Source organism: Sardina pilchardus, chromosome 15 (genome assembly GCF_963854185.1).
Source record: "Sardina pilchardus chromosome 15, fSarPil1.1, whole genome shotgun sequence".
In the NCBI taxonomy this organism is placed as follows: domain Eukaryota; kingdom Metazoa; phylum Chordata; class Actinopteri; order Clupeiformes; family Clupeidae; genus Sardina; species Sardina pilchardus.
Genome location: NC_085008.1, coordinates 24,844,206 through 24,860,718, shown reverse-complemented (window position 1 = coordinate 24,860,718; position 16,513 = coordinate 24,844,206). Strand labels below are relative to the sequence as shown.

At 57.2% G+C, this 16,513-nt stretch overlaps 62 non-coding genes across 62 annotated transcripts; 1 reads left to right on the top strand and 61 right to left on the bottom strand.

Annotated features, from left to right (window-relative positions):
- The first annotated feature begins 9 nt into the window (after window positions 1-9).
- Window positions 10-91, top strand: trnal-aag (transfer RNA leucine (anticodon AAG)). The gene has a single exon. It is a non-coding gene; the product is annotated as a tRNA-Leu (tRNA).
- A 293-nt stretch (window positions 92-384) lies between these two features.
- trnal-aag (transfer RNA leucine (anticodon AAG)) lies at window positions 385-466 on the bottom strand. Its single transcript has one exon. It is a non-coding gene; the product is annotated as a tRNA-Leu (tRNA).
- A 92-nt stretch (window positions 467-558) lies between these two features.
- trnag-ucc (transfer RNA glycine (anticodon UCC)) lies at window positions 559-630 on the bottom strand. Its single transcript has one exon. It is a non-coding gene; the product is annotated as a tRNA-Gly (tRNA).
- Window positions 631-779: 149 nt separating this feature from the next.
- Window positions 780-861, bottom strand: trnal-aag (transfer RNA leucine (anticodon AAG)). The gene has a single exon. It is a non-coding gene; the product is annotated as a tRNA-Leu (tRNA).
- A 92-nt stretch (window positions 862-953) lies between these two features.
- trnag-ucc (transfer RNA glycine (anticodon UCC)) lies at window positions 954-1,025 on the bottom strand. Its single transcript has one exon. It is a non-coding gene; the product is annotated as a tRNA-Gly (tRNA).
- Window positions 1,026-1,378: 353 nt separating this feature from the next.
- On the bottom strand, window positions 1,379-1,460 carry trnal-uag (transfer RNA leucine (anticodon UAG)). The gene has a single exon. It is a non-coding gene; the product is annotated as a tRNA-Leu (tRNA).
- Window positions 1,461-1,589: 129 nt separating this feature from the next.
- On the bottom strand, window positions 1,590-1,671 carry trnal-aag (transfer RNA leucine (anticodon AAG)). The gene has a single exon. It is a non-coding gene; the product is annotated as a tRNA-Leu (tRNA).
- Window positions 1,672-1,763: 92 nt separating this feature from the next.
- Window positions 1,764-1,835, bottom strand: trnag-ucc (transfer RNA glycine (anticodon UCC)). Its single transcript has one exon. It is a non-coding gene; the product is annotated as a tRNA-Gly (tRNA).
- A 354-nt stretch (window positions 1,836-2,189) lies between these two features.
- On the bottom strand, window positions 2,190-2,271 carry trnal-uag (transfer RNA leucine (anticodon UAG)). The gene has a single exon. It is a non-coding gene; the product is annotated as a tRNA-Leu (tRNA).
- Window positions 2,272-2,400: 129 nt separating this feature from the next.
- trnal-aag (transfer RNA leucine (anticodon AAG)) lies at window positions 2,401-2,482 on the bottom strand. The gene has a single exon. It is a non-coding gene; the product is annotated as a tRNA-Leu (tRNA).
- Window positions 2,483-2,574: 92 nt separating this feature from the next.
- On the bottom strand, window positions 2,575-2,646 carry trnag-ucc (transfer RNA glycine (anticodon UCC)). The gene has a single exon. It is a non-coding gene; the product is annotated as a tRNA-Gly (tRNA).
- A 354-nt stretch (window positions 2,647-3,000) lies between these two features.
- trnal-uag (transfer RNA leucine (anticodon UAG)) lies at window positions 3,001-3,082 on the bottom strand. Its single transcript has one exon. It is a non-coding gene; the product is annotated as a tRNA-Leu (tRNA).
- Window positions 3,083-3,211: 129 nt separating this feature from the next.
- trnal-aag (transfer RNA leucine (anticodon AAG)) lies at window positions 3,212-3,293 on the bottom strand. The gene has a single exon. It is a non-coding gene; the product is annotated as a tRNA-Leu (tRNA).
- Window positions 3,294-3,385: 92 nt separating this feature from the next.
- Window positions 3,386-3,457, bottom strand: trnag-ucc (transfer RNA glycine (anticodon UCC)). Its single transcript has one exon. It is a non-coding gene; the product is annotated as a tRNA-Gly (tRNA).
- Window positions 3,458-3,795: 338 nt separating this feature from the next.
- Window positions 3,796-3,867, bottom strand: trnag-ucc (transfer RNA glycine (anticodon UCC)). The gene has a single exon. It is a non-coding gene; the product is annotated as a tRNA-Gly (tRNA).
- Window positions 3,868-4,220: 353 nt separating this feature from the next.
- Window positions 4,221-4,302, bottom strand: trnal-uag (transfer RNA leucine (anticodon UAG)). Its single transcript has one exon. It is a non-coding gene; the product is annotated as a tRNA-Leu (tRNA).
- A 129-nt stretch (window positions 4,303-4,431) lies between these two features.
- On the bottom strand, window positions 4,432-4,513 carry trnal-aag (transfer RNA leucine (anticodon AAG)). The gene has a single exon. It is a non-coding gene; the product is annotated as a tRNA-Leu (tRNA).
- A 92-nt stretch (window positions 4,514-4,605) lies between these two features.
- On the bottom strand, window positions 4,606-4,677 carry trnag-ucc (transfer RNA glycine (anticodon UCC)). Its single transcript has one exon. It is a non-coding gene; the product is annotated as a tRNA-Gly (tRNA).
- Window positions 4,678-5,031: 354 nt separating this feature from the next.
- Window positions 5,032-5,113, bottom strand: trnal-uag (transfer RNA leucine (anticodon UAG)). Its single transcript has one exon. It is a non-coding gene; the product is annotated as a tRNA-Leu (tRNA).
- A 129-nt stretch (window positions 5,114-5,242) lies between these two features.
- On the bottom strand, window positions 5,243-5,324 carry trnal-aag (transfer RNA leucine (anticodon AAG)). The gene has a single exon. It is a non-coding gene; the product is annotated as a tRNA-Leu (tRNA).
- A 92-nt stretch (window positions 5,325-5,416) lies between these two features.
- Window positions 5,417-5,488, bottom strand: trnag-ucc (transfer RNA glycine (anticodon UCC)). Its single transcript has one exon. It is a non-coding gene; the product is annotated as a tRNA-Gly (tRNA).
- A 354-nt stretch (window positions 5,489-5,842) lies between these two features.
- trnal-uag (transfer RNA leucine (anticodon UAG)) lies at window positions 5,843-5,924 on the bottom strand. Its single transcript has one exon. It is a non-coding gene; the product is annotated as a tRNA-Leu (tRNA).
- A 129-nt stretch (window positions 5,925-6,053) lies between these two features.
- Window positions 6,054-6,135, bottom strand: trnal-aag (transfer RNA leucine (anticodon AAG)). The gene has a single exon. It is a non-coding gene; the product is annotated as a tRNA-Leu (tRNA).
- Window positions 6,136-6,227: 92 nt separating this feature from the next.
- Window positions 6,228-6,299, bottom strand: trnag-ucc (transfer RNA glycine (anticodon UCC)). The gene has a single exon. It is a non-coding gene; the product is annotated as a tRNA-Gly (tRNA).
- Window positions 6,300-6,448: 149 nt separating this feature from the next.
- Window positions 6,449-6,530, bottom strand: trnal-aag (transfer RNA leucine (anticodon AAG)). The gene has a single exon. It is a non-coding gene; the product is annotated as a tRNA-Leu (tRNA).
- Window positions 6,531-6,622: 92 nt separating this feature from the next.
- On the bottom strand, window positions 6,623-6,694 carry trnag-ucc (transfer RNA glycine (anticodon UCC)). The gene has a single exon. It is a non-coding gene; the product is annotated as a tRNA-Gly (tRNA).
- A 353-nt stretch (window positions 6,695-7,047) lies between these two features.
- Window positions 7,048-7,129, bottom strand: trnal-uag (transfer RNA leucine (anticodon UAG)). The gene has a single exon. It is a non-coding gene; the product is annotated as a tRNA-Leu (tRNA).
- Window positions 7,130-7,258: 129 nt separating this feature from the next.
- trnal-aag (transfer RNA leucine (anticodon AAG)) lies at window positions 7,259-7,340 on the bottom strand. The gene has a single exon. It is a non-coding gene; the product is annotated as a tRNA-Leu (tRNA).
- A 92-nt stretch (window positions 7,341-7,432) lies between these two features.
- trnag-ucc (transfer RNA glycine (anticodon UCC)) lies at window positions 7,433-7,504 on the bottom strand. The gene has a single exon. It is a non-coding gene; the product is annotated as a tRNA-Gly (tRNA).
- A 149-nt stretch (window positions 7,505-7,653) lies between these two features.
- Window positions 7,654-7,735, bottom strand: trnal-aag (transfer RNA leucine (anticodon AAG)). The gene has a single exon. It is a non-coding gene; the product is annotated as a tRNA-Leu (tRNA).
- Window positions 7,736-7,827: 92 nt separating this feature from the next.
- trnag-ucc (transfer RNA glycine (anticodon UCC)) lies at window positions 7,828-7,899 on the bottom strand. Its single transcript has one exon. It is a non-coding gene; the product is annotated as a tRNA-Gly (tRNA).
- Window positions 7,900-8,252: 353 nt separating this feature from the next.
- Window positions 8,253-8,334, bottom strand: trnal-uag (transfer RNA leucine (anticodon UAG)). The gene has a single exon. It is a non-coding gene; the product is annotated as a tRNA-Leu (tRNA).
- A 129-nt stretch (window positions 8,335-8,463) lies between these two features.
- On the bottom strand, window positions 8,464-8,545 carry trnal-aag (transfer RNA leucine (anticodon AAG)). The gene has a single exon. It is a non-coding gene; the product is annotated as a tRNA-Leu (tRNA).
- Window positions 8,546-8,637: 92 nt separating this feature from the next.
- Window positions 8,638-8,709, bottom strand: trnag-ucc (transfer RNA glycine (anticodon UCC)). Its single transcript has one exon. It is a non-coding gene; the product is annotated as a tRNA-Gly (tRNA).
- A 354-nt stretch (window positions 8,710-9,063) lies between these two features.
- trnal-uag (transfer RNA leucine (anticodon UAG)) lies at window positions 9,064-9,145 on the bottom strand. Its single transcript has one exon. It is a non-coding gene; the product is annotated as a tRNA-Leu (tRNA).
- Window positions 9,146-9,274: 129 nt separating this feature from the next.
- Window positions 9,275-9,356, bottom strand: trnal-aag (transfer RNA leucine (anticodon AAG)). Its single transcript has one exon. It is a non-coding gene; the product is annotated as a tRNA-Leu (tRNA).
- A 92-nt stretch (window positions 9,357-9,448) lies between these two features.
- Window positions 9,449-9,520, bottom strand: trnag-ucc (transfer RNA glycine (anticodon UCC)). The gene has a single exon. It is a non-coding gene; the product is annotated as a tRNA-Gly (tRNA).
- Window positions 9,521-9,669: 149 nt separating this feature from the next.
- trnal-aag (transfer RNA leucine (anticodon AAG)) lies at window positions 9,670-9,751 on the bottom strand. Its single transcript has one exon. It is a non-coding gene; the product is annotated as a tRNA-Leu (tRNA).
- A 92-nt stretch (window positions 9,752-9,843) lies between these two features.
- Window positions 9,844-9,915, bottom strand: trnag-ucc (transfer RNA glycine (anticodon UCC)). Its single transcript has one exon. It is a non-coding gene; the product is annotated as a tRNA-Gly (tRNA).
- Window positions 9,916-10,268: 353 nt separating this feature from the next.
- On the bottom strand, window positions 10,269-10,350 carry trnal-uag (transfer RNA leucine (anticodon UAG)). The gene has a single exon. It is a non-coding gene; the product is annotated as a tRNA-Leu (tRNA).
- A 129-nt stretch (window positions 10,351-10,479) lies between these two features.
- Window positions 10,480-10,561, bottom strand: trnal-aag (transfer RNA leucine (anticodon AAG)). The gene has a single exon. It is a non-coding gene; the product is annotated as a tRNA-Leu (tRNA).
- Window positions 10,562-10,653: 92 nt separating this feature from the next.
- On the bottom strand, window positions 10,654-10,725 carry trnag-ucc (transfer RNA glycine (anticodon UCC)). Its single transcript has one exon. It is a non-coding gene; the product is annotated as a tRNA-Gly (tRNA).
- A 354-nt stretch (window positions 10,726-11,079) lies between these two features.
- On the bottom strand, window positions 11,080-11,161 carry trnal-uag (transfer RNA leucine (anticodon UAG)). Its single transcript has one exon. It is a non-coding gene; the product is annotated as a tRNA-Leu (tRNA).
- Window positions 11,162-11,290: 129 nt separating this feature from the next.
- Window positions 11,291-11,372, bottom strand: trnal-aag (transfer RNA leucine (anticodon AAG)). Its single transcript has one exon. It is a non-coding gene; the product is annotated as a tRNA-Leu (tRNA).
- Window positions 11,373-11,464: 92 nt separating this feature from the next.
- On the bottom strand, window positions 11,465-11,536 carry trnag-ucc (transfer RNA glycine (anticodon UCC)). Its single transcript has one exon. It is a non-coding gene; the product is annotated as a tRNA-Gly (tRNA).
- A 353-nt stretch (window positions 11,537-11,889) lies between these two features.
- On the bottom strand, window positions 11,890-11,971 carry trnal-uag (transfer RNA leucine (anticodon UAG)). The gene has a single exon. It is a non-coding gene; the product is annotated as a tRNA-Leu (tRNA).
- Window positions 11,972-12,100: 129 nt separating this feature from the next.
- Window positions 12,101-12,182, bottom strand: trnal-aag (transfer RNA leucine (anticodon AAG)). Its single transcript has one exon. It is a non-coding gene; the product is annotated as a tRNA-Leu (tRNA).
- A 92-nt stretch (window positions 12,183-12,274) lies between these two features.
- On the bottom strand, window positions 12,275-12,346 carry trnag-ucc (transfer RNA glycine (anticodon UCC)). Its single transcript has one exon. It is a non-coding gene; the product is annotated as a tRNA-Gly (tRNA).
- Window positions 12,347-12,684: 338 nt separating this feature from the next.
- On the bottom strand, window positions 12,685-12,756 carry trnag-ucc (transfer RNA glycine (anticodon UCC)). The gene has a single exon. It is a non-coding gene; the product is annotated as a tRNA-Gly (tRNA).
- A 354-nt stretch (window positions 12,757-13,110) lies between these two features.
- trnal-uag (transfer RNA leucine (anticodon UAG)) lies at window positions 13,111-13,192 on the bottom strand. Its single transcript has one exon. It is a non-coding gene; the product is annotated as a tRNA-Leu (tRNA).
- Window positions 13,193-13,321: 129 nt separating this feature from the next.
- Window positions 13,322-13,403, bottom strand: trnal-aag (transfer RNA leucine (anticodon AAG)). The gene has a single exon. It is a non-coding gene; the product is annotated as a tRNA-Leu (tRNA).
- Window positions 13,404-13,495: 92 nt separating this feature from the next.
- trnag-ucc (transfer RNA glycine (anticodon UCC)) lies at window positions 13,496-13,567 on the bottom strand. Its single transcript has one exon. It is a non-coding gene; the product is annotated as a tRNA-Gly (tRNA).
- A 353-nt stretch (window positions 13,568-13,920) lies between these two features.
- On the bottom strand, window positions 13,921-14,002 carry trnal-uag (transfer RNA leucine (anticodon UAG)). Its single transcript has one exon. It is a non-coding gene; the product is annotated as a tRNA-Leu (tRNA).
- A 129-nt stretch (window positions 14,003-14,131) lies between these two features.
- On the bottom strand, window positions 14,132-14,213 carry trnal-aag (transfer RNA leucine (anticodon AAG)). Its single transcript has one exon. It is a non-coding gene; the product is annotated as a tRNA-Leu (tRNA).
- A 92-nt stretch (window positions 14,214-14,305) lies between these two features.
- trnag-ucc (transfer RNA glycine (anticodon UCC)) lies at window positions 14,306-14,377 on the bottom strand. Its single transcript has one exon. It is a non-coding gene; the product is annotated as a tRNA-Gly (tRNA).
- A 353-nt stretch (window positions 14,378-14,730) lies between these two features.
- Window positions 14,731-14,812, bottom strand: trnal-uag (transfer RNA leucine (anticodon UAG)). The gene has a single exon. It is a non-coding gene; the product is annotated as a tRNA-Leu (tRNA).
- Window positions 14,813-14,941: 129 nt separating this feature from the next.
- On the bottom strand, window positions 14,942-15,023 carry trnal-aag (transfer RNA leucine (anticodon AAG)). Its single transcript has one exon. It is a non-coding gene; the product is annotated as a tRNA-Leu (tRNA).
- A 92-nt stretch (window positions 15,024-15,115) lies between these two features.
- trnag-ucc (transfer RNA glycine (anticodon UCC)) lies at window positions 15,116-15,187 on the bottom strand. The gene has a single exon. It is a non-coding gene; the product is annotated as a tRNA-Gly (tRNA).
- A 354-nt stretch (window positions 15,188-15,541) lies between these two features.
- Window positions 15,542-15,623, bottom strand: trnal-uag (transfer RNA leucine (anticodon UAG)). The gene has a single exon. It is a non-coding gene; the product is annotated as a tRNA-Leu (tRNA).
- Window positions 15,624-15,752: 129 nt separating this feature from the next.
- trnal-aag (transfer RNA leucine (anticodon AAG)) lies at window positions 15,753-15,834 on the bottom strand. Its single transcript has one exon. It is a non-coding gene; the product is annotated as a tRNA-Leu (tRNA).
- Window positions 15,835-15,926: 92 nt separating this feature from the next.
- trnag-ucc (transfer RNA glycine (anticodon UCC)) lies at window positions 15,927-15,998 on the bottom strand. The gene has a single exon. It is a non-coding gene; the product is annotated as a tRNA-Gly (tRNA).
- A 354-nt stretch (window positions 15,999-16,352) lies between these two features.
- Window positions 16,353-16,434, bottom strand: trnal-uag (transfer RNA leucine (anticodon UAG)). Its single transcript has one exon. It is a non-coding gene; the product is annotated as a tRNA-Leu (tRNA).
- Window positions 16,435-16,513: the final 79 nt, after the last annotated feature.

Here is a 16,513-nt window from a genome sequence, read left to right as displayed (position 1 = left end):
CACCACTGCGGTAGCGTGGCCGAGCGGTCTAAGGCGCTGGATTAAGGCTCCAGTCTCTTCGGGGGCGTGGGTTCGAATCCCACCGTTGCCATTATGACCAGCAGCGCAAGAAGAGATGGCTTGGGCCTTGCCCTCAAACCACAGTCGTGACACTTCTGTTGCCCGCCATCTCGCTGACCGAAGCGAGGAACTCTTCCCTTCTGAGGACCTCCACCCGTGGGGTAGTGTGGCCGAGCGGTCTAAGGCAAAACTACCCCCCGGGTGGAGGTCCTCAGAAGGGAAGAGTTCCTCGCTTCGGTCAGCCAGATGGCGGGCAACAGAAGTGTCACGACTGTGGTTTGAGGGCAAGGCCCAAGCCATCTCTTCTTGCGCTGCTGGTCATAATGGCAATGGTGGGATTCGAACCCACGCCCCCGAAGAGACTGGAGCCTTAATCCAGCGCCTTAGACCGCTCGGCCACGCTACCGCAGTGGTGGCTCACCAATGAGGCGGGGCAATCTTACAGCAAGACCGGAGGCCCTAGGGAGGCAGCAAAGAGGACCTTAAAGAGAGGGTCGTTGCGTTGGCCGGGAATCGAACCCGGGTCAACTGCTTGGAAGGCAGCTATGCTAACCACTATACCACCAACGTCACACAGACAGGGGAAAAGCCTTCGGGTGGAGGTCCTCAGAAGGGAAGAGTTCCTCGCTTCAGTCAGCGAGATGGCGGGCAACAGAAGTGTCACGACTGTGGTTTGAGGGCAAGGCCCAGGCCATCTCTTCTTGCGCTGCTGGTCATAATGGCAGCGGTGGGATTCGAACCCACGCCCCCGAAGAGACTGGAGCCTTAATCCAGCGCCTTAGACCGCTCGGCCACGCTACCGCAGTGGTGGCTCACCAATGAGGCGGGGCAATCTTACAGCAAGACCGGAGGCCCTAGGGAGGCAGTAAAGAGGACCTTAAAGAGAGGGTCGTTGCGTTGGCCGGGAATCGAACCCGGGTCAACTGCTTGGAAGGCAGCTATGCTAACCACTATACCACCAACGCCACACAGACAGGGGAAAAGCCTTCGCAACAAGGCTAAGCCAATGCAGGCCTGTCAGTCAGGCCCTTTGCAGTCCCGACATATTTTTCACCCTTGTGAAGCAGGCAGTTCAACAGACTGGCCTAGCCTTTGCTAGCTCAGCACAAGAGTAGCGGTCCTCAAACCGCAAGGCGTCTCTGGAAGCGGAGGCAACAGCTGTATCAAAAAGCTTGCTCAAATTTGGTCGCCTCCAGACACTGCAAGCAGGGCGTGGCTCAGACTCCCAAGACTTGCAGCAAATGCGGAGAGGGACGTCGACGTTTGCTCACGAGGCCTGATGAAAGGACAGGCTCGGTCTTCGAAAATCACAAGATAATGGCAGCGGTGGGATTTGAACCCACGCCTCCGGAGAGACTGGAGCCTAAATCCAGCGCCTTAGACCGCTCGGCCACACTACCCCCCGGGTGGAGGTCCTCAGAAGGGAAGGGTTCCTCGCTTCGGTCAGCGAGATGGCGGGCAACAGAAGTGTCACGACTGTGGTTTGAGGGCAAGGCCCAAGCCATCTCTTCTTGCGCTGCTGGTCATAATGGCAGCGGTGGGATTCGAACCCACGCCCCCGAAGAGACTGGAGCCTTAATCCAGCGCCTTAGACCGCTCGGCCACGCTACCGCAGTGGTGGCTCACCAATGAGGCGGGGCAATCTTACAGCAAGACCGGAGGCCCTAGGGAGGCAGCAAAGAGGACCTTAAAGAGAGGGTCGTTGCGTTGGCCGGGAATCGAACCCGGGTCAACTGCTTGGAAGGCAGCTATGCTAACCACTATACCACCAACGCCACACAGACAGGGGAAAAGCCTTCGCAACAAGGCTAAGCCAATGCAGGCCTGTCAGTCAGGCCCTTTGCAGTCCCGACATATTTTTCACTCTTGTGAAGCAGGCAGTTCAACAGACTGGCCTAGCCTTTGCTAGCTCAGCACAAGAGTAGCGGTCCTCAAACCGCAAGGCGTCTCTGGAAGCGGAGGCAACAGCTGTATCAAAAAGCTTGCTCAAATTTGGTCGCCTCCAGTCACTGCTAGCAGGGCGTGGCTCAGACTCCCAAGACTTGCAGCAAATGCGGAGAGGGACGTCGACGTTTGCTCACGAGGCCCTGATGAAAGGACAGGCTCGGTCTTCGAAAATCACAAGATAATGGCAGCGGTGGGATTTGAACCCACGCCTCCGGAGAGACTGGAGCCTAAATCCAGCGCCTTAGACCGCTCGGCCACACTACCCCACGGGTGGAGGTCCTCAGAAGGGAAGAGTTCCTCGCTTCGGTCAGCGAGATGGCGGGCAACAGAAGTGTCACGACTGTGGTTTGAGGGCAAGGCCCAAGCCATCTCTTCTTGCGCTGCTGGTCATAATGGCAGCGGTGGGATTCGAACCCACGCCCCCGAAGAGACTGGAGCCTTAATCCAGCGCCTTAGACCGCTCGGCCACGCTACCGCAGTGGTGGCTCACCAATGAGGCGGGGCAATCTTACAGCAAGACCGGAGGCCCTAGGGAGGCAGCAAAGAGGACCTTAAAGAGAGGGTCGTTGCGTTGGCCGGGAATCGAACCCGGGTCAACTGCTTGGAAGGCAGCTATGCTAACCACTATACCACCAACGCCACACAGACAGGGGAAAAGCCTTCGCAACAAGGCTAAGCCAATGCAGGCCTGTCAGTCAGGCCCTTTGCAGTCCCGACATATTTTTCACTCTTGTGAAGCAGGCAGTTCAACAGACTGGCCTAGCCTTTGCTAGCTCAGCACAAGAGTAGCGGTCCTCAAACCGCAAGGCGTCTCTGGAAGCGGAGGCAACAGCTGTATCAAAAAGCTTGCTCAAATTTGGTCGCCTCCAGTCACTGCAAGCAGGGCGTGGCTCAGACTCCCAAGACTTGCAGCAAATGCGGAGAGGGACGTCGACGTTTGCTCACGAGGCCCTGATGAAAGGACAGGCTCGGTCTTCGAAAATCACAAGATAATGGCAGCGGTGGGTTTTGAACCCACGCCTCCGGAGAGACTGGAGCCTAAATCCAGCGCCTTAGACCGCTCGGCCACACTACCCCACGGGTGGAGGTCCTCAGAAGGGAAGAGTTCCTCGCTTCGGTCAGCGAGATGGCGGGCAACAGAAGTGTCACGACTGTGGTTTGAGGGCAAGGCCCAAGCCATCTCTTCTTGCGCTGCTGGTCATAATGGCAGCGGTGGGATTCGAACCCACGCCCCCGAAGAGACTGGAGCCTTAATCCAGCGCCTTAGACCGCTCGGCCACGCTACCGCAGTGGTGGCTCACCAATGAGGCGGGGCAATCTTACAGCAAGACCGGAGGCCCTAGGGAGGCAGCAAAGAGGACCTTAAAGAGAGGGTCGTTGCGTTGGCCGGGAATCAAACCCGGGTCAACTGCTTGGAAGGCAGCTATGCTAACCACCATACCACCAACGCCACACAGACAGGGGAAAAGCCTTCGCAACAAGGCTAAGCCAATGCAGGCCTGTCAGTCAGGCCCTTTGCAGTCCCGACATATTTTTCACTCTTGTGAAGCAGGCAGTTCAACAGACTGGCCTAGCCTTTGCTAGCTCAGCACAAGAGTAGCGGTCCTCAAACCGCAAGGCGTCTCTGGAAGCGGAGGCAACAGCTGTATCAAAAAGCTTGCTCAAATTTGGTCGCCTCCAGACACTGCAAGCAGGGCGTGGCTCAGACTCCCAATGAGGCGGGGCAATCTTACAGCAAGACCGGAGGCCCTAGGGAGGCAGCAAAGAGGACCTTAAAGAGAGGGTCGTTGCGTTGGCCGGGAATCGAACCCGGGTCTACTGCTTGGAAGGCAGCTATGCTAACCACCATACCACCAACGCCACACAGACAGGGGAAAAGCCTTCGCAACAAGGCTAAGCCAATGCAGGCCTGTCAGTCAGGCCCTTTGCAGTCCCGACATATTTTTCACTCTTGTGAAGCAGGCAGTTCAACAGACTGGCCTAGCCTTTGCTAGCTCAGCACAAGAGTAGCGGTCCTCAAACCGCAAGGCGTCTCTGGAAGCGGAGGCAACAGCTGTATCAAAAAGCTTGCTCAAATTTGGTCGCCTCCAGACACTGCAAGCAGGGCGTGGCTCAGACTCCCAAGACTTGCAGCAAATGCGGAGAGGGACGTCGACGTTTGCTCACGAGGCCTGATGAAAGGACAGGCTCGGTCTTCGAAAATCACAAGATAATGGCAGCGGTGGGATTTGAACCCACGCCTCCGGAGAGACTGGAGCCTAAATCCAGCGCCTTAGACCGCTCGGCCACACTACCCCCCGGGTGGAGGTCCTCAGAAGGGAAGAGTTCCTCGCTTCGGTCAGCGAGATGGCGGGCAACAGAAGTGTCACGACTGTGGTTTGAGGGCAAGGCCCAAGCCATCTCTTCTTGCGCTGCTGGTCATAATGGCAGCGGTGGGATTCGAACCCACGCCCCCGAAGAGACTGGAGCCTTAATCCAGCGCCTTAGACCGCTCGGCCACGCTACCGCAGTGGTGGCTCACCAATGAGGCGGTGCAATCTTACAGCAAGACCGGAGGCCCTAGGGAGGCAGCAAAGAGGACCTTAAAGAGAGGGTCGTTGCGTTGGCCGGGAATCGAACCCGGGTCAACTGCTTGGAAGGCAGCTATGCTAACCACTATACCACCAACGCCACACAGACAGGGGAAAAGCCTTCGCAACAAGGCTAAGCCAATGCAGGCCTGTCAGTCAGGCCCTTTGCAGTCCCGACATATTTTTCACTCTTGTGAAGCAGGCAGTTCAACAGACTGGCCTAGCCTTTGCTAGCTCAGCACAAGAGTAGCGGTCCTCAAACCGCAAGGCGTCTCTGGAAGCGGAGGCAACAGCTGTATCAAAAAGCTTGCTCAAATTTGGTCGCCTCCAGACACTGCAAGCAGGGCGTGGCTCAGACTCCCAAGACTTGCAGCAAATGCGGAGAGGGACGTCGACGTTTGCTCACGAGGCCCTGATGAAAGGACAGGCTCGGTCTTCGAAAATCACAAGATAATGGCAGCGGTGGGATTTGAACCCACGCCTCCGGAGAGACTGGAGCCTAAATCCAGCGCCTTAGACCGCTCGGCCACACTACCCCCCGGGTGGAGGTCCTCAGAAGGGAAGAGTTCCTCGCTTCGGTCAGCGAGATGGCGGGCAAAAGAAGTGTCACGACTGTGGTTTGAGGGCAAGGCCCAAGCCATCTCTTCTTGCGCTGCTGGTCATAATGGCAGCGGTGGGATTCGAACCCACGCCCCCGAAGAGACTGGAGCCTTAATCCAGCGCCTTAGACCGCTCGGCCACGCTACCGCAGTGGTGGCTCACCAATGAGGCGGTGCAATCTTACAGCAAGACCGGCGGCCCTAGGGAGGCAGCATAGAGGACCTTAAAGAGAGGGTCGTTGCGTTGGCCGGGAATCGAACCCGGGTCAACTGCTTGGAAGGCAGCTATGCTAACCACTATACCACCAACGCCACACAGACAGGGGAAAAGCCTTCGCAACAAGGCTAAGCCAATGCAGGCCTGTCAGTCAGGCCCTTTGCAGTCCCGACATATTTTTCACTCTTGTGAAGCAGGCAGTTCAACAGACTGGCCTAGCCTTTGCTAGCTCAGCACAAGAGTAGCGGTCCTCAAACCGCAAGGCGTCTCTGGAAGCGGAGGCAACAGCTGTATCAAAAAGCTTGCTCAAATTTGGTCGCCTCCAGTCACTGCAAGCAGGGCGTGGCTCAGACTCCCAAGACTTGCAGCAAATGCGGAGAGGGACGTCGACGTTTGCTCACGAGGCCCTGATGAAAGGACAGGCTCGGTCTTCGAAAATCACAAGATTATGGCAGCGGTGGGATTTGAACCCACGCCTCCGGAGAGACTGGAGCCTAAATCCAGCGCCTTAGACCGCTCGGCCACACTACCCCACGGGTGGAGGTCCTCAGAAGGGAAGAGTTCCTCGCTTCGGTCAGCCAGATGGCGGGCAACAGAAGTGTCACGACTGTGGTTTGAGGGCAAGGCCCAAGCCATCTCTTCTTGCGCTGCTGGTCATAATGGCAATGGTGGGATTCGAACCCACGGCCCCGAAGAGACTGGAGCCTTAATCCAGCGCCTTAGACCGCTCGGCCACGCTACCGCAGTGGTGGCTCACCAATGAGGCGGGGCAATCTTACAGCAAGACCGGAGGCCCTAGGGAGGCAGCAAAGAGGACCTTAAAGAGAGGGTCGTTGCGTTGGCCGGGAATCGAACCCGGGTCAACTGCTTGGAAGGCAGCTATGCTAACCACTATACCACCAACGTCACACAGACAGGGGAAAAGCCTTCGGGTGGAGGTCCTCAGAAGGGAAGAGTTCCTCGCTTCGGTCAGCGAGATGGCGGGCAACAGAAGTGTCACGACTGTGGTTTGAGGGCAAGGCCCAGGCCATCTCTTCTTGCGCTGCTGGTCATAATGGCAGCGGTGGGATTCGAACCCACGCCCCCGAAGAGACTGGAGCCTTAATCCAGCGCCTTAGACCGCTCGGCCACGCTACCGCAGTGGTGGCTCACCAATGAGGCGGGGCAATCTTACAGCAAGACCGGAGGCCCTAGGGAGGCAGTAAAGAGGACCTTAAAGAGAGGGTCGTTGCGTTGGCCGGGAATCGAACCCGGGTCAACTGCTTGGAAGGCAGCTATGCTAACCACTATACCACCAACGCCACACAGACAGGGGAAAAGCCTTCGCAACAAGGCTAAGCCAATGCAGGCCTGTCAGTCAGGCCCTTTGCAGTCCCGACATATTTTTCACCCTTGTGAAGCAGGCAGTTCAACAGACTGGCCTAGCCTTTGCTAGCTCAGCACAAGAGTAGCGGTCCTCAAACCGCAAGGCGTCTCTGGAAGCGGAGGCAACAGCTGTATCAAAAAGCTTGCTCAAATTTGGTCGCCTCCAGACACTGCAAGCAGGGCGTGGCTCAGACTCCCAAGACTTGCAGCAAATGCGGAGAGGGACGTCGACGTTTGCTCACGAGGCCTGATGAAAGGACAGGCTCGGTCTTCGAAAATCACAAGATAATGGCAGCGGTGGGATTTGAACCCACGCCTCCGGAGAGACTGGAGCCTAAATCCAGCGCCTTAGACCGCTCGGCCACACTACCCCCCGGGTGGAGGTCCTCAGAAGGGAAGGGTTCCTCGCTTCGGTCAGCGAGATGGCGGGCAACAGAAGTGTCACGACTGTGGTTTGAGGGCAAGGCCCAAGCCATCTCTTCTTGCGCTGCTGGTCATAATGGCAGCGGTGGGATTCGAACCCACGCCCCCGAAGAGACTGGAGCCTTAATCCAGCGCCTTTGACCGCTCGGCCACGCTACCGCAGTGGTGGCTCACCAATGAGGCGGGGCAATCTTACAGCAAGACCGGAGGCCCTAGGGAGGCAGCAAAGAGGACCTTAAAGAGAGGGTCGTTGCGTTGGCCGGGAATCGAACCCGGGTCAACTGCTTGGAAGGCAGCTATGCTAACCACTATACCACCAACGTCACACAGACAGGGGAAAAGCCTTCGGGTGGAGGTCCTCAGAAGGGAAGAGTTCCTCGCTTCGGTCAGCGAGATGGCGGGCAACAGAAGTGTCACGACTGTGGTTTGAGGGCAAGGCCCAGGCCATCTCTTCTTGCGCTGCTGGTCATAATGGCAGCGGTGGGATTCGAACCCACGCCCCCGAAGAGACTGGAGCCTTAATCCAGCGCCTTAGACCGCTCGGCCACGCTACCGCAGTGGTGGCTCACCAATGAGGCGGGGCAATCTTACAGCAAGACCGGAGGCCCTAGGGAGGCAGTAAAGAGGACCTTAAAGAGAGGGTCGTTGCGTTGGCCGGGAATCGAACCCGGGTCAACTGCTTGGAAGGCAGCTATGCTAACCACTATACCACCAACGCCACACAGACAGGGGAAAAGCCTTCGCAACAAGGCTAAGCCAATGCAGGCCTGTCAGTCAGGCCCTTTGCAGTCCCGACATATTTTTCACCCTTGTGAAGCAGGCAGTTCAACAGACTGGCCTAGCCTTTGCTAGCTCAGCACAAGAGTAGCGGTCCTCAAACCGCAAGGCGTCTCTGGAAGCGGAGGCAACAGCTGTATCAAAAAGCTTGCTCAAATTTGGTCGCCTCCAGACACTGCAAGCAGGGCGTGGCTCAGACTCCCAAGACTTGCAGCAAATGCGGAGAGGGACGTCGACGTTTGCTCACGAGGCCTGATGAAAGGACAGGCTCGGTCTTCGAAAATCACAAGATAATGGCAGCGGTGGGATTTGAACCCACGCCTCCGGAGAGACTGGAGCCTAAATCCAGCGCCTTAGACCGCTCGGCCACACTACCCCCCGGGTGGAGGTCCTCAGAAGGGAAGGGTTCCTCGCTTCGGTCAGTGAGATGGCGGGCAACAGAAGTGTCACGACTGTGGTTTGAGGGCAAGGCCCAAGCCATCTCTTCTTGCGCTGCTGGTCATAATGGCAGCGGTGGGATTCGAACCCACGCCCCCGAAGAGACTGGAGCCTTAATCCAGCGCCTTAGACCGCTCGGCCACGCTACCGCAGTGGTGGCTCACCAATGAGGCGGGGCAATCTTACAGCAAGACCGGAGGCCCTAGGGAGGCAGCAAAGAGGACCTTAAAGAGAGGGTCGTTGCGTTGGCCGGGAATCGAACCCGGGTCAACTGCTTGGAAGGCAGCTATGCTAACCACTATACCACCAACGCCACACAGACAGGGGAAAAGCCTTCGCAACAAGGCTAAGCCAATGCAGGCCTGTCAGTCAGGCCCTTTGCAGTCCCGACATATTTTTCACTCTTGTGAAGCAGGCAGTTCAACAGACTGGCCTAGCCTTTGCTAGCTCAGCACAAGAGTAGCGGTCCTCAAACCGCAAGGCGTCTCTGGAAGCGGAGGCAACAGCTGTATCAAAAAGCTTGCTCAAATTTGGTCGCCTCCAGTCACTGCTAGCAGGGCGTGGCTCAGACTCCCAAGACTTGCAGCAAATGCGGAGAGGGACGTCGACGTTTGCTCACGAGGCCCTGATGAAAGGACAGGCTCGGTCTTCGAAAATCACAAGATTATGGCAGCGGTGGGATTTGAACCCACGCCTCCGGAGAGACTGGAGCCTAAATCCAGCGCCTTAGACTGCTCGGCCACACTACCCCACGGGTGGAGGTCCTCAGAAGTAAAGAGTTCCTCGCTTCGGTCAGCCAGATGGCGGGCAACAGAAGTGTCACGACTGTGGTTTGAGGGCAAGGCCCAAGCCATCTCTTCTTGCGCTGCTGGTCATAATGGCAATGGTGGGATTCGAACCCACGCCCCCGAAGAGACTGGAGCCTTAATCCAGCGCCTTAGACCGCTCGGCCACGCTACCGCAGTGGTGGCTCACCAATGAGGCGGGGCAATCTTACAGCAAGACCGGAGGCCCTAGGGAGGCAGCAAAGAGGACCTTAAAGAGAGGGTCGTTGCGTTGGCCGGGAATCGAACCCGGGTCAACTGCTTGGAAGGCAGCTATGCTAACCACTATACCACCAACGTCACACAGACAGGGGAAAAGCCTTCGGGTGGAGGTCCTCAGAAGGGAAGAGTTCCTCGCTTCAGTCAGCGAGATGGCGGGCAACAGAAGTGTCACGACTGTGGTTTGAGGGCAAGGCCCAGGCCATCTCTTCTTGCGCTGCTGGTCATAATGGCAGCGGTGGGATTCGAACCCACGCCCCCGAAGAGACTGGAGCCTTAATCCAGCGCCTTAGACCGCTCGGCCACGCTACCGCAGTGGTGGCTCACCAATGAGGCGGGGCAATCTTACAGCAAGACCGGAGGCCCTAGGGAGGCAGTAAAGAGGACCTTAAAGAGAGGGTCGTTGCGTTGGCCGGGAATCGAACCCGGGTCAACTGCTTGGAAGGCAGCTATGCTAACCACTATACCACCAACGCCACACAGACAGGGGAAAAGCCTTCGCAACAAGGCTAAGCCAATGCAGGCCTGTCAGTCAGGCCCTTTGCAGTCCCGACATATTTTTCACCCTTGTGAAGCAGGCAGTTCAACAGACTGGCCTAGCCTTTGCTAGCTCAGCACAAGAGTAGCGGTCCTCAAACCGCAAGGCGTCTCTGGAAGCGGAGGCAACAGCTGTATCAAAAAGCTTGCTCAAATTTGGTCGCCTCCAGACACTGCAAGCAGGGCGTGGCTCAGACTCCCAAGACTTGCAGCAAATGCGGAGAGGGACGTCGACGTTTGCTCACGAGGCCTGATGAAAGGACAGGCTCGGTCTTCGAAAATCACAAGATAATGGCAGCGGTGGGATTTGAACCCACGCCTCCGGAGAGACTGGAGCCTAAATCCAGCGCCTTAGACCGCTCGGCCACACTACCCCCCGGGTGGAGGTCCTCAGAAGGGAAGGGTTCCTCGCTTCGGTCAGCGAGATGGCGGGCAACAGAAGTGTCACGACTGTGGTTTGAGGGCAAGGCCCAAGCCATCTCTTCTTGCGCTGCTGGTCATAATGGCAGCGGTGGGATTCGAACCCACGCCCCCGAAGAGACTGGAGCCTTAATCCAGCGCCTTAGACCGCTCGGCCACGCTACCGCAGTGGTGGCTCACCAATGAGGCGGGGCAATCTTACAGCAAGACCGGAGGCCCTAGGGAGGCAGCAAAGAGGACCTTAAAGAGAGGGTCGTTGCGTTGGCCGGGAATCGAACCCGGGTCAACTGCTTGGAAGGCAGCTATGCTAACCACTATACCACCAACGCCACACAGACAGGGGAAAAGCCTTCGCAACAAGGCTAAGCCAATGCAGGCCTGTCAGTCAGGCCCTTTGCAGTCCCGACATATTTTTCACTCTTGTGAAGCAGGCAGTTCAACAGACTGGCCTAGCCTTTGCTAGCTCAGCACAAGAGTAGCGGTCCTCAAACCGCAAGGCGTCTCTGGAAGCGGAGGCAACAGCTGTATCAAAAAGCTTGCTCAAATTTGGTCGCCTCCAGACACTGCAAGCAGGGCGTGGCTCAGACTCCCAAGACTTGCAGCAAATGCGGAGAGGGACGTCGACGTTTGCTCACGAGGCCCTGATGAAAGGACAGGCTCGGTCTTCGAAAATCACAAGATAATGGCAGCGGTGGGATTTGAACCCACGCCTCCGGAGAGACTGGAGCCTAAATCCAGCGCCTTAGACCGCTCGGCCACACTACCCCCCGGGTGGAGGTCCTCAGAAGGGAAGAGTCTCTCGCTTCGGTCAGCGAGATGGCGGGCAACAGAAGTGTCACGACTGTGGTTTGAGGGCAAGGCCCAAGCCATCTCTTCTTGCGCTGCTGGTCATAATGGCAGCGGTGGGATTCGAACCCACGCCCCCGAAGAGACTGGAGCCTTAATCCAGCGCCTTAGACCGCTCGGCCACACTACCGCAGTGGTGGCTCACCAATGAGGCGGGGCAATCTTACAGCAAGACCGGAGGCCCTAGGGAGGCAGCAAAGAGGACCTTAAAGAGAGGGTCGTTGCGTTGGCCGGGAATCGAACCCGGGTCAACTGCTTGGAAGGCAGCTATGCTAACCACTATACCACCAACGCCACACAGACAGGGGAAAAGCCTTCGCAACAAGGCTAAGCCAATGCAGGCCTGTCAGTCAGGCCCTTTGCAGTCCCGACATATTTTTCACTCTTGTGAAGCAGGCAGTTCAACAGACTGGCCTAGCCTTTGCTAGCTCAGCACAAGAGTAGCGGTCCTCAAACCGCAAGGCGTCTCTGGAAGCGGAGGCAACAGCTGTATCAAAAAGCTTGCTCAAATTTGGTCGCCTCCAGACACTGCAAGCAGGGCGTGGCTCAGACTCCCAAGACTTGCAGCAAATGCGGAGAGGGACGTCGACGTTTGCTCACGAGGCCTGATGAAAGGACAGGCTCGGTCTTCGAAAATCACAAGATAATGGCAGCGGTGGGATTTGAACCCACGCCTCCGGAGAGACTGGAGCCTAAATCCAGCGCCTTAGACCGCTCGGCCACACTACCCCCCGGGTGGAGGTCCTCAGAAGGGAAGAGTTCCTCGCTTCGGTCAGCGAGATGGCGGGCAACAGAAGTGTCACGACTGTGGTTTGAGGGCAAGGCCCAAGCCATCTCTTCTTGCGCTGCTGGTCATAATGGCAGCGGTGGGATTCGAACCCACGCCCCCGAAGAGACTGGAGCCTTAATCCAGCGCCTTAGACCGCTCGGCCACGCTACCGCAGTGGTGGCTCACCAATGAGGCGGTGCAATCTTACAGCAAGACCGGAGGCCCTAGGGAGGCAGCAAAGAGGACCTTAAAGAGAGGGTCGTTGCGTTGGCCGGGAATCGAACCCGGGTCAACTGCTTGGAAGGCAGCTATGCTAACCACTATACCACCAACGCCACACAGACAGGGGAAAAGCCTTCGCAACAAGGCTAAGCCAATGCAGGCCTGTCAGTCAGGCCCTTTGCAGTCCCGACATATTTTTCACTCTTGTGAAGCAGGCAGTTCAACAGACTGGCCTAGCCTTTGCTAGCTCAGCACAAGAGTAGCGGTCCTCAAACCGCAAGGCGTCTCTGGAAGCGGAGGCAACAGCTGTATGAAAAAGCTTGCTCAAATTTGGTCGCCTCCAGACACTGCAAGCAGGGCGTGGCTCAGACTCCCAATGAGGCGGGGCAATCTTACAGCAAGACCGGAGGCCCTAGGGAGGCAGCAAAGAGGACCTTAAAGAGAGGGTCGTTGCGTTGGCCGGGAATCGAACCCGGGTCAACTGCTTGGAAGGCAGCTATGCTAACCACTATACCACCAACGCCACACAGACAGGGGAAAAGCCGTCGCAACAAGGCTAAGCCAATGCAGGCCTGTCAGTCAGGCCCTTTGCAGTCCCGACATATTTTTCACTCTTGTGAAGCAGGCAGTTCAACAGACTGGCCTAGCCTTTGCTAGCTCAGCACAAGAGTAGCGGTCCTCAAACCGCAAGGCGTCTCTGGAAGCGGAGGCAACAGCTGTATCAAAAAGCTTGCTCAAATTTGGTCGCCTCCAGTCACTGCAAGCAGGGCGTGGCTCAGACTCCCAAGACTTGCAGCAAATGCGGAGAGGGACGTCGACGTTTGCTCACGAGGCCCTGATGAAAGGACAGGCTCGGTCTTCGAAAATCACAAGATAATGGCAGTGGTGGGATTTGAACCCACGCCTCCGGAGAGACTGGAGCCTAAATCCAGCGCCTTAGACCGCTCGGCCACACTACCCCACGGGTGGAGGTCCTCAGAAGGGAAGAGTTCCTCGCTTCGGTCAGCCAGATGACGGGAAACAGAAGTGTCACGACTGTGGTTTGAGGGCAAGGCCCAAGCCATCTCTTCTTGCGCTGCTGGTCATAATGGCAGCGGTGGGATTCGAACCCACGCCCCCGAAGAGACTGGAGCCTTAATCCAGCGCCTTAGACCGCTCGGCCACGCTACCGCAGTGGTGGCTCACCAATGAGGCGGGGCAATCTTACAGCAAGACCGGAGGCCCTAGGGAGGCAGCAAAGAGGACCTTAAAGAGAGGGTCATTGCGTTGGCCGGGAATCGAACCCGGGTCAACTGCTTGGAAGGCAGCTATGCTAACCACTATACCACCAACGCCACACAGACAGGGGAAAAGCCTTCGCAACAAGGCTAAGCCAATGCAGGCCTGTCAGTCAGGCCCTTTGCAGTCCCGACATATTTTTCACTCTTGTGAAGCAGGCAGTTCAACAGACTGGCCTAGCCTTTGCTAGCTCAGCACAAGAGTAGCGGTCCTCAAACCGCAAGGCGTCTCTGGAAGCGGAGGCAACAGCTGTATCAAAAAGCTTGCTCAAATTTGGTCGCCTCCAGACACTGCAAGCAGGGCGTGGCTCAGACTCCCAAGACTTGCAGCAAATGCGGAGAGGGACGTCGACGTTTGCTCACGAGGCCTGATGAAAGGACAGGCTCGGTCTTCGAAAATCACAAGATAATGGCAGCGGTGGGATTTGAACCCACGCCTCCGGAGAGACTGGAGCCTAAATCCAGCGCCTTAGACCGCTCGGCCACACTACCCCCCGGGTGGAGGTCCTCAGAAGGGAAGAGTTCCTCGCTTCGGTCAGCGAGATGGCGGGCAACAGAAGTGTCACGACTGTGGTTTGAGGGCAAGGCCCAAGCCATCTCTTCTTGCGCTGCTGGTCATAATGGCAGCGGTGGGATTCGAACCCACGCCCCCGAAGAGACTGGAGCCTTAATCCAGCGCCTTAGACCGCTCGGCCACGCTACCGCAGTGGTGGCTCACCAATGAGGCGGTGCAATCTTACAGCAAGACCGGAGGCCCTAGGGAGGCAGCAAAGAGGACCTTAAAGAGAGGGTCGTTGCGTTGGCCGGGAATCGAACCCGGGTCAACTGCTTGGAAGGCAGCTATGCTAACCACTATACCACCAACGCCACACAGACAGGGGAAAAGCCTTCGCAAAAAGGCTAAGCCAATGCAGGCCTGTCAGTCAGGCCCTTTGCAGTCCCGACATATTTTTCACTCTTGTGAAGCAGGCAGTTCAACAGACTGGCCTAGCCTTTGCTAGCTCAGCACAAGAGTAGCGGTCCTCAAACCGCAAGGCGTCTCTGGAAGCGGAGGCAACAGCTGTATCAAAAAGCTTGCTCAAATTTGGTCGCCTCCAGACACTGCAAGCAGGGCGTGGCTCAGACTCCCAAGACTTGCAGCAAATGCGGAGAGGGACGTCGACGTTTGCTCACGAGGCCTGATGAAAGGACAGGCTCGGTCTTCGAAAATCACAAGATAATGGCAGCGGTGGGATTTGAACCCACGCCTCCGGAGAGACTGGAGCCTAAATCCAGCGCCTTAGACCGCTCGGCCACACTACCCCCCGGGTGGAGGTCCTCAGAAGGGAAGAGTTCCTCGCTTCGGTCAGCGAGATGGCGGGCAACAGAAGTGTCACGACTGTGGTTTGAGGGCAAGGCCCAAGCCATCTCTTCTTGCGCTGCTGGTCATAATGGCAGCGGTGGGATTCGAACCCACGCCCCCGAAGAGACTGGAGCCTTAATCCAGCGCCTTAGACCGCTCGGCCACGCTACCGCAGTGGTGGCTCACCAATGAGGCGGTGCAATCTTACAGCAAGACCGGAGGCCCTAGGGAGGCAGCAAAGAGGACCTTAAAGAGAGGGTCGTTGCGTTGGCCGGGAATCGAACCCGGGTCAACTGCTTGGAAGGCAGCTATGCTAACCACTATACCACCAACGCCACACAGACAGGGGAAAAGCCTTCGCAAAAAGGCTAAGCCAATGCAGGCCTGTCAGTCAGGCCCTTTGCAGTCCCGACATATTTTTCACTCTTGTGAAGCAGGCAGTTCAACAGACTGGCCTAGCCTTTGCTAGCTCAGCACAAGAGTAGCGGTCCTCAAACCGCAAGGCGTCTCTGGAAGCGGAGGCAACAGCTGTATCAAAAAGCTTGCTCAAATTTGGTCGCCTCCAGACACTGCAAGCAGGGCGTGGCTCAGACTCCCAAGACTTGCAGCAAATGCGGAGAGGGACGTCGACGTTTGCTCACGAGGCCCTGATGAAAGGACAGGCTCGGTCTTCGAAAATCACAAGATAATGGCAGCGGTGGGATTTGAACCCACGCCTCCGGAGAGACTGGAGCCTAAATCCAGCGCCTTAGACCGCTCAGCCACACTACCCCCCGGGTGGAGGTCCTCAGAAGGGAAGAGTTCCTCGCTTCGGTCAGCGAGATGGCGGGCAAAAGAAGTGTCACGACTGTGGTTTGAGGGCAAGGCCCAAGCCATCTCTTCTTGCGCTGCTGGTCATAATGGCAGCGGTGGGATTCGAACCCACGCCCCCGAAGAGACTGGAGCCTTAATCCAGCGCCTTAGACCGCTCGGCCACGCTACCGCAGTGGTGGCTCACCAATGAGGCGGTGCAATCTTACAGCAAGACCGGCGGCCCTAGGGAGGCAGCATAGAGGACCTTAAAGAGAGGGTCGTTGCGTTGGCCGGGAATCGAACCCGGGTCAACTGCTTGGAAGGCAGCTATGCTAACCACTATACCACCAACGCCACACAGACAGGGGAAAAGCCTTCGCAACAAGGCTAAGCCAATGCAGGCCTGTCAGTCAGGCCCTTTGCAGTCCCGACATATTTTTCACTCTTGTGAAGAAGGCAGTTCAACAGACTGGCCTAGCCTTTGCTAGCTCAGCACAAGAGTAGCGGTCCTCAAACCGCAAGGCGTCTCTGGAAGCGGAGGCAACAGCTGTATCAAAAAGCTTGCTCAAATTTGGTCGCCTCCAGTCACTGCAAGCAGGGCGTGGCTCAGACTCCCAAGACTTGCAGCAAATGCGGAGAGGGACGTCGACGTTTGCTCACGAGGCCCTGATGAAAGGACAGGCTCGGTCTTCGAAAATCACAAGATTATGGCAGCGGTGGGATTTGAACCCACGCCTCCGGAGAGACTGGAGCCTAAATCTAGCGCCTTAGACCGCTCGGCCACACTACCCCACGGGTGGAGGTCCTCAGAAGGGAAGAGTTCCTCGCTTCGGTCAGCCAGATGGCGGGCAACAGAAGTGTCACGACTG